Genomic DNA, 13,447 nt, shown 5'->3' on the forward strand with positions numbered 1-13,447 from the left:
GAATTAGCTTGTTAGCACAGCGTCAGAAAACAGATATCTTGAGTCCAGCTCCTCCATCAGCCCGTATCCTTTAAAAACCCCACCTAAACAATTAGCCACATACTTCAGGGGGTGTTTGTGTCACAGACAGATCCTCCTGGGTAGCCGTAAGAGACAGGGAATGATTTGGGCAGGCTGTGGGTCTCTTGTGGTGCTTTGTGCATTCAGGAGCTGGTGGTGGTAGGACTGAACCCTGCACACAATGCAGAGCTAGGACTGGGCAGTGGTCTGCTTCAACTGCAACTAATGCTTCATACCATCTTTGTGTAGAAATATAGTAGCTCTGTATTATTTTATTGACTGAAGACAGAACTGAGCGAAATCCTGGTGCAGTTTAAAGGTGTGCTGTGAAGGCAATGGGAAATGGTGAGTGATGTTACAGGGATTTTGCTTTAGATGCTTAGTTTTACACATATGAGTCAAAAGGACATAATCTTGGAAGACTTTTGCTGTTCGACCAAGTAAAGGTTTTGTTGTCACTAATATGTCTGTGGTGATCTCTGGGAATTCCTCACAAAAAAAATAAGTCTCAGAGAAAATATTCTGTGGAGTTTGGTTTCCGCATTGTTTTGTGCCTTTTGAAAGCTTGCTTTTTCTGTAGGACAAAATGACAATTAAAGCCATTCCTGTAACATGTCGCTAGAGGGACATGAAAACATGGAATAGATTAGCTCCTGTTGTTCTTAGTTATTGCTCTTTAATGTGGAAAAACACAACAGGGATGATTTAGGGCTTTCCCTTCTCTGACTAAATGAAAGAGCTTTAAAACATGATCTTTGAACTGTTTGATACTTGTTTAAAAAAGAAGAAAACATATCAGCAAGTCTTCCAACATAAGATAGAAAAAAATACCAAGTGTCTTTTACAGTCCTTTGGAAACTAACTCTCTGATATCAAGTATTTGTATTAAGCATACCCACACACATGCACATATTCATTTTTATAATGCAGATAAAACAGTATTAGGCCTATTTCCAGTCCAGAGTGTGAGCTCTAGCTATGAAGCTTTCAGCATCACCTCCAGGTTGTGTCTGGCAGCTGTACGGGAAAAGGTTTTCTCATGGGCCACTGCAGAAATGCTGCAGTGCACAGCTGGGAGGCAGCAATAAAACTGCTTCTTAGCAGAGACCAGCACTCTGCAAACAGCTGCCCTCCACCCTTGTCCAGCATCAGGCCAGCAAGTCCAGCTTCAGTCCTCCCGTGGCTGACACTGCATTGGGAAAGGAGCATCCTGGCGCTGGTCCGAGCCCAGAGGTGGCAGCTGCAACCTGCTTGTCTCCCAGCTGAGACCTGTGCTGACCGCCTGGTGGGATGCCATGGGTGCTCTGGGCTGCCAAACAGCTTCAGGTTTGCAACCAAGCAGCAAGAACGCAGCACAGGGAATACTGATCTTTTAAGCTTAATAGTATGTTTTCTCCTGAAATAAACATGGGCACTCAAGGCCTGTGCAATCAAAAATTAATAGTAACCAATTTTTGCTTACAAGTAATTTGCAGGGAGACAAACATGCCACAATTCACAACTCCCTTAAACCTCTTTTTGTGAAAGTTGTTAGGAAAGCACAGCCAAGACATGCCCTCTCTTGGCTAGCCTGGCTCCCAGACAGCTCCAAGCACATTTTGGCCCTATCTGGCTCAGAGATGTGGGGCTTGCAGCCGTTTTGCATCACCTCCTCTGCCTCTCCTCCAAGTCTCCACTGTGGCCTTGGCTGCGTGAAGCTGCCTCCAGCTCTCCCCTTGCACTGAAACAGCTATCCATGAACTGAAGATTTTTGGTGGCCAAATGGCATGAAATCATTTCTGTTTCTGCACAGGGAATGGGAGGAGGGTGCTGGTGACACCAGCATCCCCTGGCTTTGCTCCAGGTGGGGAATTTTACTTACACACCATTTGTTCACAGCAACTGCAAGGGTGCTCGATATTGTTTTCTCTTCCGAACAACCCGTTGGGTGGCTTTTGTTTTGCATGAAGTAATTAAGGAGAGGAAGCTGAGCCCTTTCCCTTCAAGCCTTTGTTTCGCCTGTGTATCGCATTACAGGTGCGGGGGTCACGGTGTGAATTTGTCAAAGACTGGTGGCAATAAATAGCTCCAGAAGAGGATTTGTGTTACTGCTGCTTCAGTGGAAAAGCAGAGAGGCTGGCCTCTTCTCTTTTTCTTTCTTCCCCCCCCTCCCCAGGCTTGTTTTTATTTTATTTTATTTTTAAAGAACGTAAAGACTCAGGAGAGTGTTTAGGTTCATTTTGTCCCTCATTAACTCTTGAATGGTTACGCATGCAGCATGATTAGTTACACGCTGTAGCTGTCACTGCCCCTGCCCTTTGTTCAGTCTTGCTAAAATATAGTAGTACCTCATTTCAGTAACAGACCTGACCTAGAGTAAAATGTGCAAATTCTTACAGAAAGTGCAATAATTGCAATTGATTTACTCTTCTATGGGGAAATAATGTCTGTCTCAAACAATAACATCAGCTTTTTCTTAATTGCATTACATTAATATCATATTAATCTGTATTCATATCCACATACAAAGCTGCGAAGCGCATTTGGGCTGTGGTACTTTTTTTCCCCTACCCTAATGACACATACAACTCTCAAAACATATTACCAAATCTAGGAAGCCCCTTTTTTGCCCATTCCATAGAAGAAAGCCAAAAGGGAATAATAAAAAAATAAAATAAAACACTGACCCATAATCAAGAAAGCCGTATTTCACCTACCACAGCCCTCATGTCTATTTTTGTTGTTAAACCAGTGGTGGGGATGATGCTGTACTAATGATGTGTGGGAGCTCTGGACTATTTCTTATTCCTGGCTCAGAGCATCTGCTTTCAACAAATGTCTTTTACGCACATATGTGACCTTTTGGCTACCTACGCTTAAGTCCACCTGTCAAGATGGCATCATGCCTGCTCACGAATGCAGTCCAACTGCTAGGGCACAGAGCCCAGCCTCCGTGGCCCTGTAAATGCGGTTTCGTTGCAGAACACCTTCCTCTTCTCCCAGGTGTGTGGTACACCTGACTCCTGGCTTCAGGGAGCAACCAGTCACCTGATTTCCAGACGACGCCAGCCCCAGACAGCTGGTTGGGTTGTCTGAGGGGAGGTGATGTCAGGTCTGAGCTGGCACTGAGCAAGGGAGATGCCATGGCATGGCAGCCCCCTGGTCACAAGGTCTCTGCAAACGCCAGCCGCAGTGAGCACTCGCTCCTTTGCAACAGGAGATTGTGACAAACCTGGGACCCAGCCTGTAAAGCCAACACTTTTCAACAGGGCAGAGTCACAAGTAAAATCCCAGTCACTTTTCTCCCTCCTGAGATCAACCTATGCAGTGTGGAGCACCTTGTGGTAAAAGTTTTATAAGCATGGTTTCCTTCAAGATAGCTATGTTTTGTAAAAGCTGCTTGATTTCTATTTGGAGGGGATGAAATGTCAGTTCAAAGGCAAAAATCCCGAAGTGCCTAATGTTGTCAAAACACCAAATTTCACAGTATAGTATTTGGCATAAAGGTGCTTTTTTTCTTCTTCCCTTTTTTTTTTTTTCTTTTCTGTTTTTCACTGAGACAGCTATTTGAAGGCAGGTTTTGTTTTTCAACTTTTAGGCAATTGGACAGATTTGCTTTCTTGGAATGCAATATGCTGATCTCTCCAAACTGACTTTGTGTTTCATTTTTGTAAAAAATTATACCTGTTGTGTTTCAAACTGAAAAGTAAGTCAAAATGGCAGAATTTCCCATGAAGTCATAAGTCTAATTCTTCTTCTGTTTTGGCAATATTCAAAACATCACAGGGAGAATTTTCCAAGAAGGTTATTTATAACCTTTTGAATATGGAAACGTTTCTATGTTTTCAACCTGCAGTGTGTGGAAGCAAACAGGGAAACCAAACTTTTCCATAGTTTTTGATAACTGAAACAACAGGTGCTAGGCCCATGAAGAATGAAAGGGGAACAAGGAATTAAAGTACATTTCATCATAAAACACTCGAGGAGGCAGTGGGTGGAATAGCTCAAAGAGCAGGGTTAGCACAAACAAGAAGAAATTTTCACACCCTGCATTAATCACATGGGGGAACTTTTTGACACAGGATGTTGTGGAGGCCAAAAGTACAAATGGGTTCAAATTGGGATCAACAAATTTGGTGTAGGAGGTCTACAAGGGGCAATTATGGTATTCCAGATGTTACCTCCAGCTCAGGAAGTCCCTGAGCTGCAGATAGCTGGAAGAATTCCTATATTTCCTCTGCTTCCTATAGTTTTTTTTTTTCCTTAATTTACTGCTGCTGTTGGAGGAAGGTTAACAGGTTAGAGGATCCTTGGTCTGACCTTGTCCTTGGCTGGTCAGTAAACACGGACAACAACCATGGCATGCTAATGCAAATGGACAGTGTAGAGAAAGACTCCAAATGAAACAAGACAAAATAAAAATAATGTAATTTCTTTGGTTTATATTTCTTTGAAAAGTACTTCTGTATTTTGGCCAGCCCTGTTTTCCAGCCTCAGTGATATCTCAATAGCTGCAGGACACTGAGCAGGGCCTCACTGCAGAGACCTTGTTGGGAAAGTGAAAACTGCACATCAATAGCAGACAGAGAAGATGAGAAGAGAGAAGAAAAGGAAGATGAAGATTTTAAGATGGTGAGAACAGAGAGGGCCCCATTTGACAGCTATTTAATGCTTATCTTACTGTTGTATTTGGCACCCAGTTAGCATAGTGATTGGCAGCTGACTGACAGGATTACGTAATGGAGCTGTCTCTGTAGAGCAAGAGCCATATTTTCAGGGGGAAAACATCACTTTACTGCTGGAGATGGGACCAACGCGCAGTATGCTTGGATCAAGGGAGGGTTTTGAACCTTCTGTTTAAGCAACCAAATATTAACAACTCCTTCCCAGCGAAATGTGAGTGAAAGACAAAGAGCCATCAGGACTTCCAGAGGGTCTAGACACCTCATCATCCTCACGACCATCTGACAGACCCTGCGGCAGCTGCCAGGCTGGCAGCACAGAGAGCCTATTCGACTAGTGAGGTGGCACCCCAGCCCCAGGAATCTCCCATCTAACTGCAGGCCTATAACCATATCTTTCAGAAATGCCTCAGAAGAAAAAGCTGTAAATAAGGATAGTGGTATTAAAATACAATACAAGGAATCAGTGGATATCACATCAGTTTTCCTCTTGGATAGTTAAAATCGTCTGGTTTTCTTGACTTAGGCACAGTGGTGGGCATGACCCAGCCTTGTTTGCTTCTGAAGGGCAAGTGAAGCAGTTTGCCAATTTCCCTGCAGGACATTTACCAGGTGGGTAACAAGGATCTCACTCCTACTGGTGCTGTTTCACACCTAGCACTTACATAATATCCCTTGATTTTTGAAAATGTGGGGCTTGTCCCTGGTCAGATAATCCCAGGATTTGCTCACACATCGGTGGGATTAATGTGTGCAGCAAAGGAGTTTTGTTAGATTGGAAGAAAGAGAATGAGCTCTTTCAGGGTCAGAGCCCACAGATAACATGACTGGAGTGCTCCTGATGACTACCTGTCCTGCAGGAGATGCTCCCTAACCCCCTTTCCTTCCAGGGACATCTGATCCTGAACTGACTTTTGTCCTGTGTAAATCAGACTATAACAGGTGGCCAGACTTCCCAGCCCTCCTGCTTAAGAGCAGGTCACCCAGGAGCTCACTCTTACTTGGAAGGGCTCAGAGCATCACGATAATAGCTGTTCTTTTCGCAAATGTAAAACCCCAGCTGGCTACACCAAGAGGCGAGGGTGTCAGAGGGTGGTCATGCCACCCGACTGCCACTAACACTAATCTCCCCAGCTGCTGTCGGATAGCAGCAACATTCATCTCCTACTCCCAGCTGCTCTCTAGAGAAGCCGTTGTCCTCTGTGGCCCCAGGGGCAGCCTCAACACTGGATTTCCTTGTGGCAAAGCTAGCCTCTGGTGGGGCAGATGTCAGCTCCCCAGTTTCTGAAGCATGTATTTTCCCTTTCCCGAACTGTATTTAACATGCTTCTAATTATACACTAGATTAATGTTCAAGGTATTGCAAACCCAGGGAAGGCTCCACTGTGGGGCATGGGTACTTGCAGTATAGAAAGCACATACATGAATGCACATATGGATGGATGTCCCTTGAGAAATGTAGCACTGACATAGTCTGCACGTTGGGCAGAGGTGCTGAGGGTGACGGGGGGCTTGGATCCACTCCGGGCACATGTGCATGACTGAGCAGTGTTAAAGGCCCTCGTTCTCTGTTACAGCAACTTGTGCGAGTTGCAAACTGCACACTTATTTTGTCTCTTGGTGAGTAAAACAGCTGATTTTGGCTGCCCTTGGCACCTACACTAAGTAATTTCTGTGGCCGACAGAGTCTTTTGCTGTGACACACAGCATGGAGCTCTCTGGTCTGCGTATGGGGAGATGGAGTTTCCCAGGTTTCTCTTGACACAGTCATGCTGCTCATGTGGGGCACTGGGAGGGCTGGGGGAAGCTCACACTTTTGCCAGGCAGGTTGAAGAACAGGAGCAACTTGTTGGACTGGAATATACTTGCCCCAAAGAAACACTGAACACAGCGGGGTGGCAAGGGGTTTTTATTTCCATAGCTAGGAAATTAAGTTTCTGTAACCCCCTGACTAAGTTGCATACTGTCAGCTGGAGATGATAAATCTAACTATTTTCGTACGAGTTTAAGGCATCCTTGGAAACAAAATGCAGTTTTTAGGTCTCCCTTTATTCAGTGCTCTTCCTGTCTCTTTCAACAGGACCTGAAGAAAAGCCCACTAAAGCCAAGGCAAAGACCCCCATGAACTTCAATGAGAGCTGAATCTGTCCCTTTACAGAACAGCTTTACAGGTGTCTGTGCCCAGAGAACTGTTAGAGTAGCAGTTCTCTAGGACTACGTGCCTGAGAGCACTTCTTTATAAAGATGCTTTCCTTTGGACTTCCAGCAACGACGACAACACCTATGCACACACACACTCACACACACATACAAAAGCCACGGAGAAGTCATCCATCTTAGAAAACGTGTTATGCCTTCTAAGCGTTTCTAAATCAAAGACTGATAAATAAAACATGGGTTCAGTGTTAAAAGGAAAAAAGAGTCCTTTTAACAGATTAAAGTGCTCACAGTGCCTGACACTGTGAAATAAGAGTGTTGAGCAGCAGGGCAGTTAAGAAAAAGGACTGGTTTTGCTGACAGGTACAAGCTGTTGTGTGTCTTGTAACAACCATTGGCAGGAAAAAAAAAAAAAAAAAGCCCAAAAGCTACTTTCCCAGCAAAGATTTCCCAGAAGGTAATAAACTGTAGCCATCTATAACTAAAGTTTTGCATGTTCTCCAGCTGAATGTTGCAAGACAAAGATTCTCTCTCTCTGAAGGAAGAGGAAGAAAATAGTTTCTAAGCCCACCAAAATAAAGAAGCAAACAAAGTCAGCATCCTTTCTATTGCTATAATGGTTTGTTCCAGCAGACTGAAAGCCCTGCTGGTTCTTGCAGCATTTTTGACTTTTTTTTTTCCTCAGCATCCTGATTATTCTTAAAACCCAGTGCACTGCCTTGGGCCCTTAACTATATTTCCAATTGCTCCTCAGCAGTTGCAAAAGAAGGGCTGGCAAAGCATTATGCATTTTCTCATTCCTCCAGAAGTAAGAATGGAGAAGCCAGGACATCTGAAGGCTGTATTTGTACAGATGGGGACATTTTTCCATATGAAGTGGCATTAACTAATTACGTTTATTTGGCTGATCAAAAAAGCTGATCATTAAGACTGATTTTTTCTTTCACCCTTCCCTTCTGAGCCCATGTTACCTTGATGGAGGGGAGCCTTACAGCAGAGGTCATTGAAAATCCTCCTGAATATTTTATCAGTTCTGCTTCTTAAGGCTTAGTCTACAAAGACAAACCCTTATGTGTGAAGGGCATGGAGCAGAGAGCGGGGGGAGAAGGGATGAACCCTTGCTTTGCTTTCTGACCAGAACACAGAGTACATTAGCTGCGGATGTGGCAAACAGAAAGTGTTTGTGCATCACTAGGATCACGCTTGATAGGGAATCTTGTTCTTCTTAGCAAAAAAGAGCCCTGATCAATGTGAATGAGAGCCAGATGATTTTGCTGTCAGGCTGGTAAGGAGCAGCTTTACGACACCAGCTGGCATCCCATAACCTTTTAAGACTAACTTGCCTACTGCTCTCCAGGATTTGAAATGTTGCAACAAATGGCAAGCCTGGGCACAACCAGGCACACCGGCAATGCTGTTTCCCTAACCCAGTGGTACAACGTGGCCGCGCAGTGCCCACTGGGGAAAAGCCATGTTACTGCCTCTGCCACTTGAGAACCACTTCCACACGGTCATACAGGCCATCTCCACAATGCCTTGGACAGCGCGACACATGGCCAAAGGTGGGTGGGGGAAACCTATAAAATTAAATTGCATTATTTAGTGGAGAGAGCCAAGTTCTATCTTGCCCTAGGATGTGATTATACACCTTTATTGTATGCTGAATAGTCATCTGAAATCTGATAATGACTTTAATATCTTTCTAAAAAGATTATAAGTTAAGATGTTTATGGAAGAAACCCCTTTTTGACATACTGGCACCCCTGACAGACCATGGTGGGACTGAATAGGACTGGAGCCTGGCAAACCACATTTGATACCCCCTCAGTTAGGTAGGCTTGCCTCTGTTGCAAAGGGGATCACGAACTTCCCTGGGATGCTGCTTACGTCGGGTTTGGGGCCATACTGGCACAGCAGCTGATGTTTGATCAGGGGCAAAAGGGATGTGAACACCAACACCATAGCCATATGGCACTGCCACAGATATTGTCCCCTTCCTCCTTTCAGCAGGAGGAATTTTTTCGTCTGGCAGGCTAACTCACCTATGTTCAACAGTCCTTGGTTAATGTTATGCCACAGGTGAGTTTTCTATTTGTCTTCCATTTATTTCATGTCACTCATAATAAGCATCCTTCCAGTCTTAGCAGGTCAGAGCTGCTTACAGCATTTCCCTGTATTTCAGAACTGATGAGACGAAGTAATGGGAAAAAATACTTCTGCTCACAGGAAGCCATTCTAAGCTTGTTTTTTAAACATTTATCTTTTCCAAAATTCTGGAAGAAGCTTCCACTCTGGTCAAAAATACTTGGATTTTCCATGGTACCACTTAACAGCATCTCCAGCGCACTCATGAGACAATGGCTTTGGTGAAACACTTCAGCCATTACAGGCCTGTCTATAGCTCACAAGCTGCCTGGAACCTCACCTTTTATTTTTATTTATTTATTTATTTATTGCAGACTTAACCACCTGTGGACTGATAGCTCAGGTTTGTCCATTTGGTATCTGCTGCAGGGTACAGAGATTTTGTATTATGATTTTCTGCCCACATGCCTCAGTCTTGACACACAGCAAGCACCTCACAGCCGGCACTGTCACTGGCAATTAACACCAATTACACCAGCAGTTTTGCAGGCTGCATATTTACCCACTGGAAGCCCGAAAGAGACAATTCAGTTTATATGGGCTACCTGATAGCTGTTAGATAATAATGACTTCCTGACCACAGCTGGGCTCTGGCAGATGACCTAGATGTCATCAGGTTCCCCTGACACCTTCAGCCTACCAAACCTGGGGTTTCTGAAGGAGTTAATGCCACCCACCATTGAGATTATTCCTTCCTTTTTAAAAAACTGTTAGGAAATTCAGAGTTTAATCCTCCCTTTCCCTGCCATGGGAGAGGAGCAGAATGGGATGCTGGATCCATATCCCATGGAAATGACTCCTAATACTTTCTAACTCTCCATGGCCAGACCAGTAGTAGCAGGAGCCATATGGCATTAAATAAAAGCAACAAAGAACTGGCCCCCCATGCACCAGCTGTAGCCCTGGCACAAGTTTAGGAGGTGAAAACCAGGGTGAGCAGAGTCCAAGTCCCTTGGTGACAAAAGCCTTGATTGTAGGCGCATGCACATCACCAGCGCAGTGGACATGTGCTTGTGTGTCCATCAGAGGTATGGAAAGCTGTTGTGAGGTGCTCAACATGCCCCCACCATGTACAGCTGGATGGATCCCAAACCACCTCCTTACACACATGGTGTCTTCACTTAGCAGGCAGTGGTGGTGTTACGACTTTTTCTTTCCTTGAAGCAATCACTGTTGCTTTTGGAGTTGATCTCTGAACAGATGGAGTTTCAGAAGGGTAATAGAGGGGACCCTGAGGAGAGTGAGTGGGGAAGCTGTTCCGGCAGACCTGAGAGAGACGTGAGGGGCTGGCGGGATGGGAAGGAGAAAGGGCAGTGGGAGGGAAAGCAGAGCCACTTCAGAGGGCTCAGACCTTGAAAGTCCAGGGGCTGTCTCTGTGTCACAAGGCACCTTGCAATCTCCTCCAGTTAACGAGAGTAACTTCTCCTTTAGACCAGTTCCTCACACTCAGAAAATACCGAGACTTCCTAAACAAACACAATGAAATGACTCTCCTACTCTCCAACAGACTCAAGTCTAACAGTTGACAGAGAAAAAGCCTAAGAGAGATGCTTTTTATTTCTCAAAATTATTTTGGTTTTTGCTGCTGCTTGTGTAATCTGTTGGAAATGTTAAACCTAACAGAGGACTTTTGCTCTGTTGCGCACAGCAGAGTCCTACAGACCTCAGCAAAGCAGACAGTCTCCATTCTCTCATCTTGGATCTGTTCCTGAAGTCTGCAGGTTTCTTTTTGAAGTCTGCTTTGTAGATGCCATCGGAGTCCAGGCAGAAGAGGCATACATGGTAGAGAAATAGGGTGAGAACTAGGATGGCACTGAGAAACAAACTCTCCTAATGAGAGGTGACTAAAGCTGGCTAAAACAGCTTATTCATTCCTTTCTGTCTCTCCCATAGCCATTTTCTCTGCATGTCTGACCTTCCTTTCCTCTTATTATCAATAAATACTGTTGTCTGTGGCATGCTATTAACTTTTTTAATAACCTTTTTAAAAATTAATGTATGTTTAACATAATGTCCCAACCGCCCGTGCCAAAAAAATTACCAATTAAGATGTACAGTATATACTGATGCAAAAAGTAACTTTCTGATACTGTCCAGAATACAGTACTGGGCAGCATTTTCTGTTTTAAAAATAATGTTTCCTTTGTCAGCTGCATTCTCACTGATGTTGAAATTAATTATAGCAGAAATACATACAATGGTGACATTGTTATGTTTAACTGCCTGTTTTAGGTCTAAGCTAGAGTGCTTTACATATTCTTAAGGTAACAATATTGCTTGGCTTGCTTTTCCTTGGGTATACTCTTGTTTTGGGGTGACTTCCTTTACCTCCCCTCACTCAGTAATGAATATGTTTATTTTTACAACTCATGATTTAAGTCACTGTATAATTTCTGCTGAATAGCAATATTGGAAGTTTGGCAGCTCCTGCAGTTTCTCATTGTCGTTCTGCAACTTAACTAGCTACCTTGATATTCTGGTCTCTCCTCTTTTTACTTTCTTTTGCACCTCTTTGTTGAAACAAAGCACAAAAGGTGTTGCTTTCTGTAGCAAGGCTGAGGCCCAGTATCCCACCTTCCTCAGAAAGAATTCAGAGGCAAAGCAAATTTGTTGATCTCAGAGCTGTGATTCAAGCCAGTTTATAAATTTCTCCCCAACAAATGCCTTTCCTCCACAACTGCTATGTCAGACAAATGGCACAGGTTCCCCTCTGTCCTGGTTTCAGCTGGGATGCAGTTAATTATCTTCTTATGAGCTGGTGCAGTGCTGTGTTTTGGCTGTGATACCAGACTTTTCAGTTCCTGAGACCTTGCTAGTGAAATGGCTGGAGGGACACAAGGGATTGGGAAGCGGACACAGCCAGGCCAGCTGACCAGAACTAGCCAAAGAGGCATTCCATACCATGGGACATCATGCCTGGTATGTATACCTGGGGGGCTGGCCAGGGCAGGTGGATCATTGCTTAGGGGCTGGCTGGGCATCAGTCACAGGCGGTGAGCTGTTGCATTGTGCACCACGTGTTCCCTTCTTTCTTTCCCTCTGGATGTTATTTTTTCCCTTTCCCTTTTCATTATAATTGTTATTGTCATCATTGTTATTATCGTTCTTTCATTTTTATTCTATTTCAATCATTAAATTGTTATTATTTCAACCCTCGAGTTCTACATTCCTTTTCAGCTCTCCTCCCCATCCCTCGGGGTGAGGGGGGAGTGAACGATGGATGCGTGGTACTGAATTACCAGCCCTGGTTAAACCACGACACTCTCCTACCGTAACATACACCAGGATCTCCATTGCAAAGTGAAAAAAAATTGGGTGAATTAAAAAGTAGCACAGTGTTATATCAGAGAAGAATTGTAGGCAACAAGTCAGAACATCCTCAGGGTCTCTCTGACCCACCTGAGCGGCACAAGGGCACTCTGATATCAGTTTTATTCTCCATTTTGTTCTTCTGATTAGAATGTTAGCACTTGCATTATTTTATAAAGGAGCTCATTTTTGTTCTCGCCATTTAGAAAACTAATTTCTCCTGCTCATGGGTTTTCCCCTAGACTGAGCAAACTGAAATTCAATCCAAGTAACCAATTCCTGAAATTAAAGAAGCCCTGGTTAAGCATTATTCCCAAATCTTCTTGGGGGGAAGAGGGTGGGGAGGGAAGGGGGTAAGGATGACGAGGACAGATTTTTATTTTTGCTTTAAGAAAAATGGAGGATGCATGAAATTGAAACCAGCTTTGCTGGATGAGGTGTTGAGTAAAGATGAAGCACTCCTTTGTCTTGAGGGGAGTAGCAAGCACATCAGCAGGACTGACTCTTTGGCTTCCTGAGACTGCTAGTAAAGGTGCCCTGCAAATACTGTGTGTTTCTACATGGACCGCTCACCGCTCCCTGTCTGAGACTGGATTCACAATCCTCCCTAGCTTACTGGCAAGCAGCGAAGACGTGTTTGATTGACTGCCTAAACAGGGGGTTCTTGAACCTGGGTTAGCACCTCACCAGGTCAGTTCTGTGCTAAATCAGCCTTTTGGGTTTTAAGAGGAAGCTCTTTGCCTTAGGGAATGTCTCATACTATGCAGTGATACTGCACCTGATGCTAGGAGTTGTTAAACAGAAGTCACATGATGGTCTCTTGACATTTACAATGTTGAAAATGCCAATAAAAGACTTACTTGGACTACCATGTGTTGCATAATGATGGTGCTCTGCAGAATTAGAGCCTGCTCTGGAGATCCCTCCCAAGCAAACCCAGTTAAATTCTTCTGGGAATGATTCTTTGGAGCTTGTTTTGTGTTGTCATTGGCAGAATTTCTTAAGACAGCCCAAGGGAAATCACAGATCTTGCAGTTTCCTGCAAAGGACTTTTCCAGAAGCTGAGGGTAAAAAAGGCTCTCAACAGGCTGGTCAGAAGCCTGCCTCCAAAATCC

Source organism: Falco biarmicus, chromosome 7 (assembly GCF_023638135.1).
Source record: "Falco biarmicus isolate bFalBia1 chromosome 7, bFalBia1.pri, whole genome shotgun sequence".
NCBI classification, from domain to species: domain Eukaryota; kingdom Metazoa; phylum Chordata; class Aves; order Falconiformes; family Falconidae; genus Falco; species Falco biarmicus.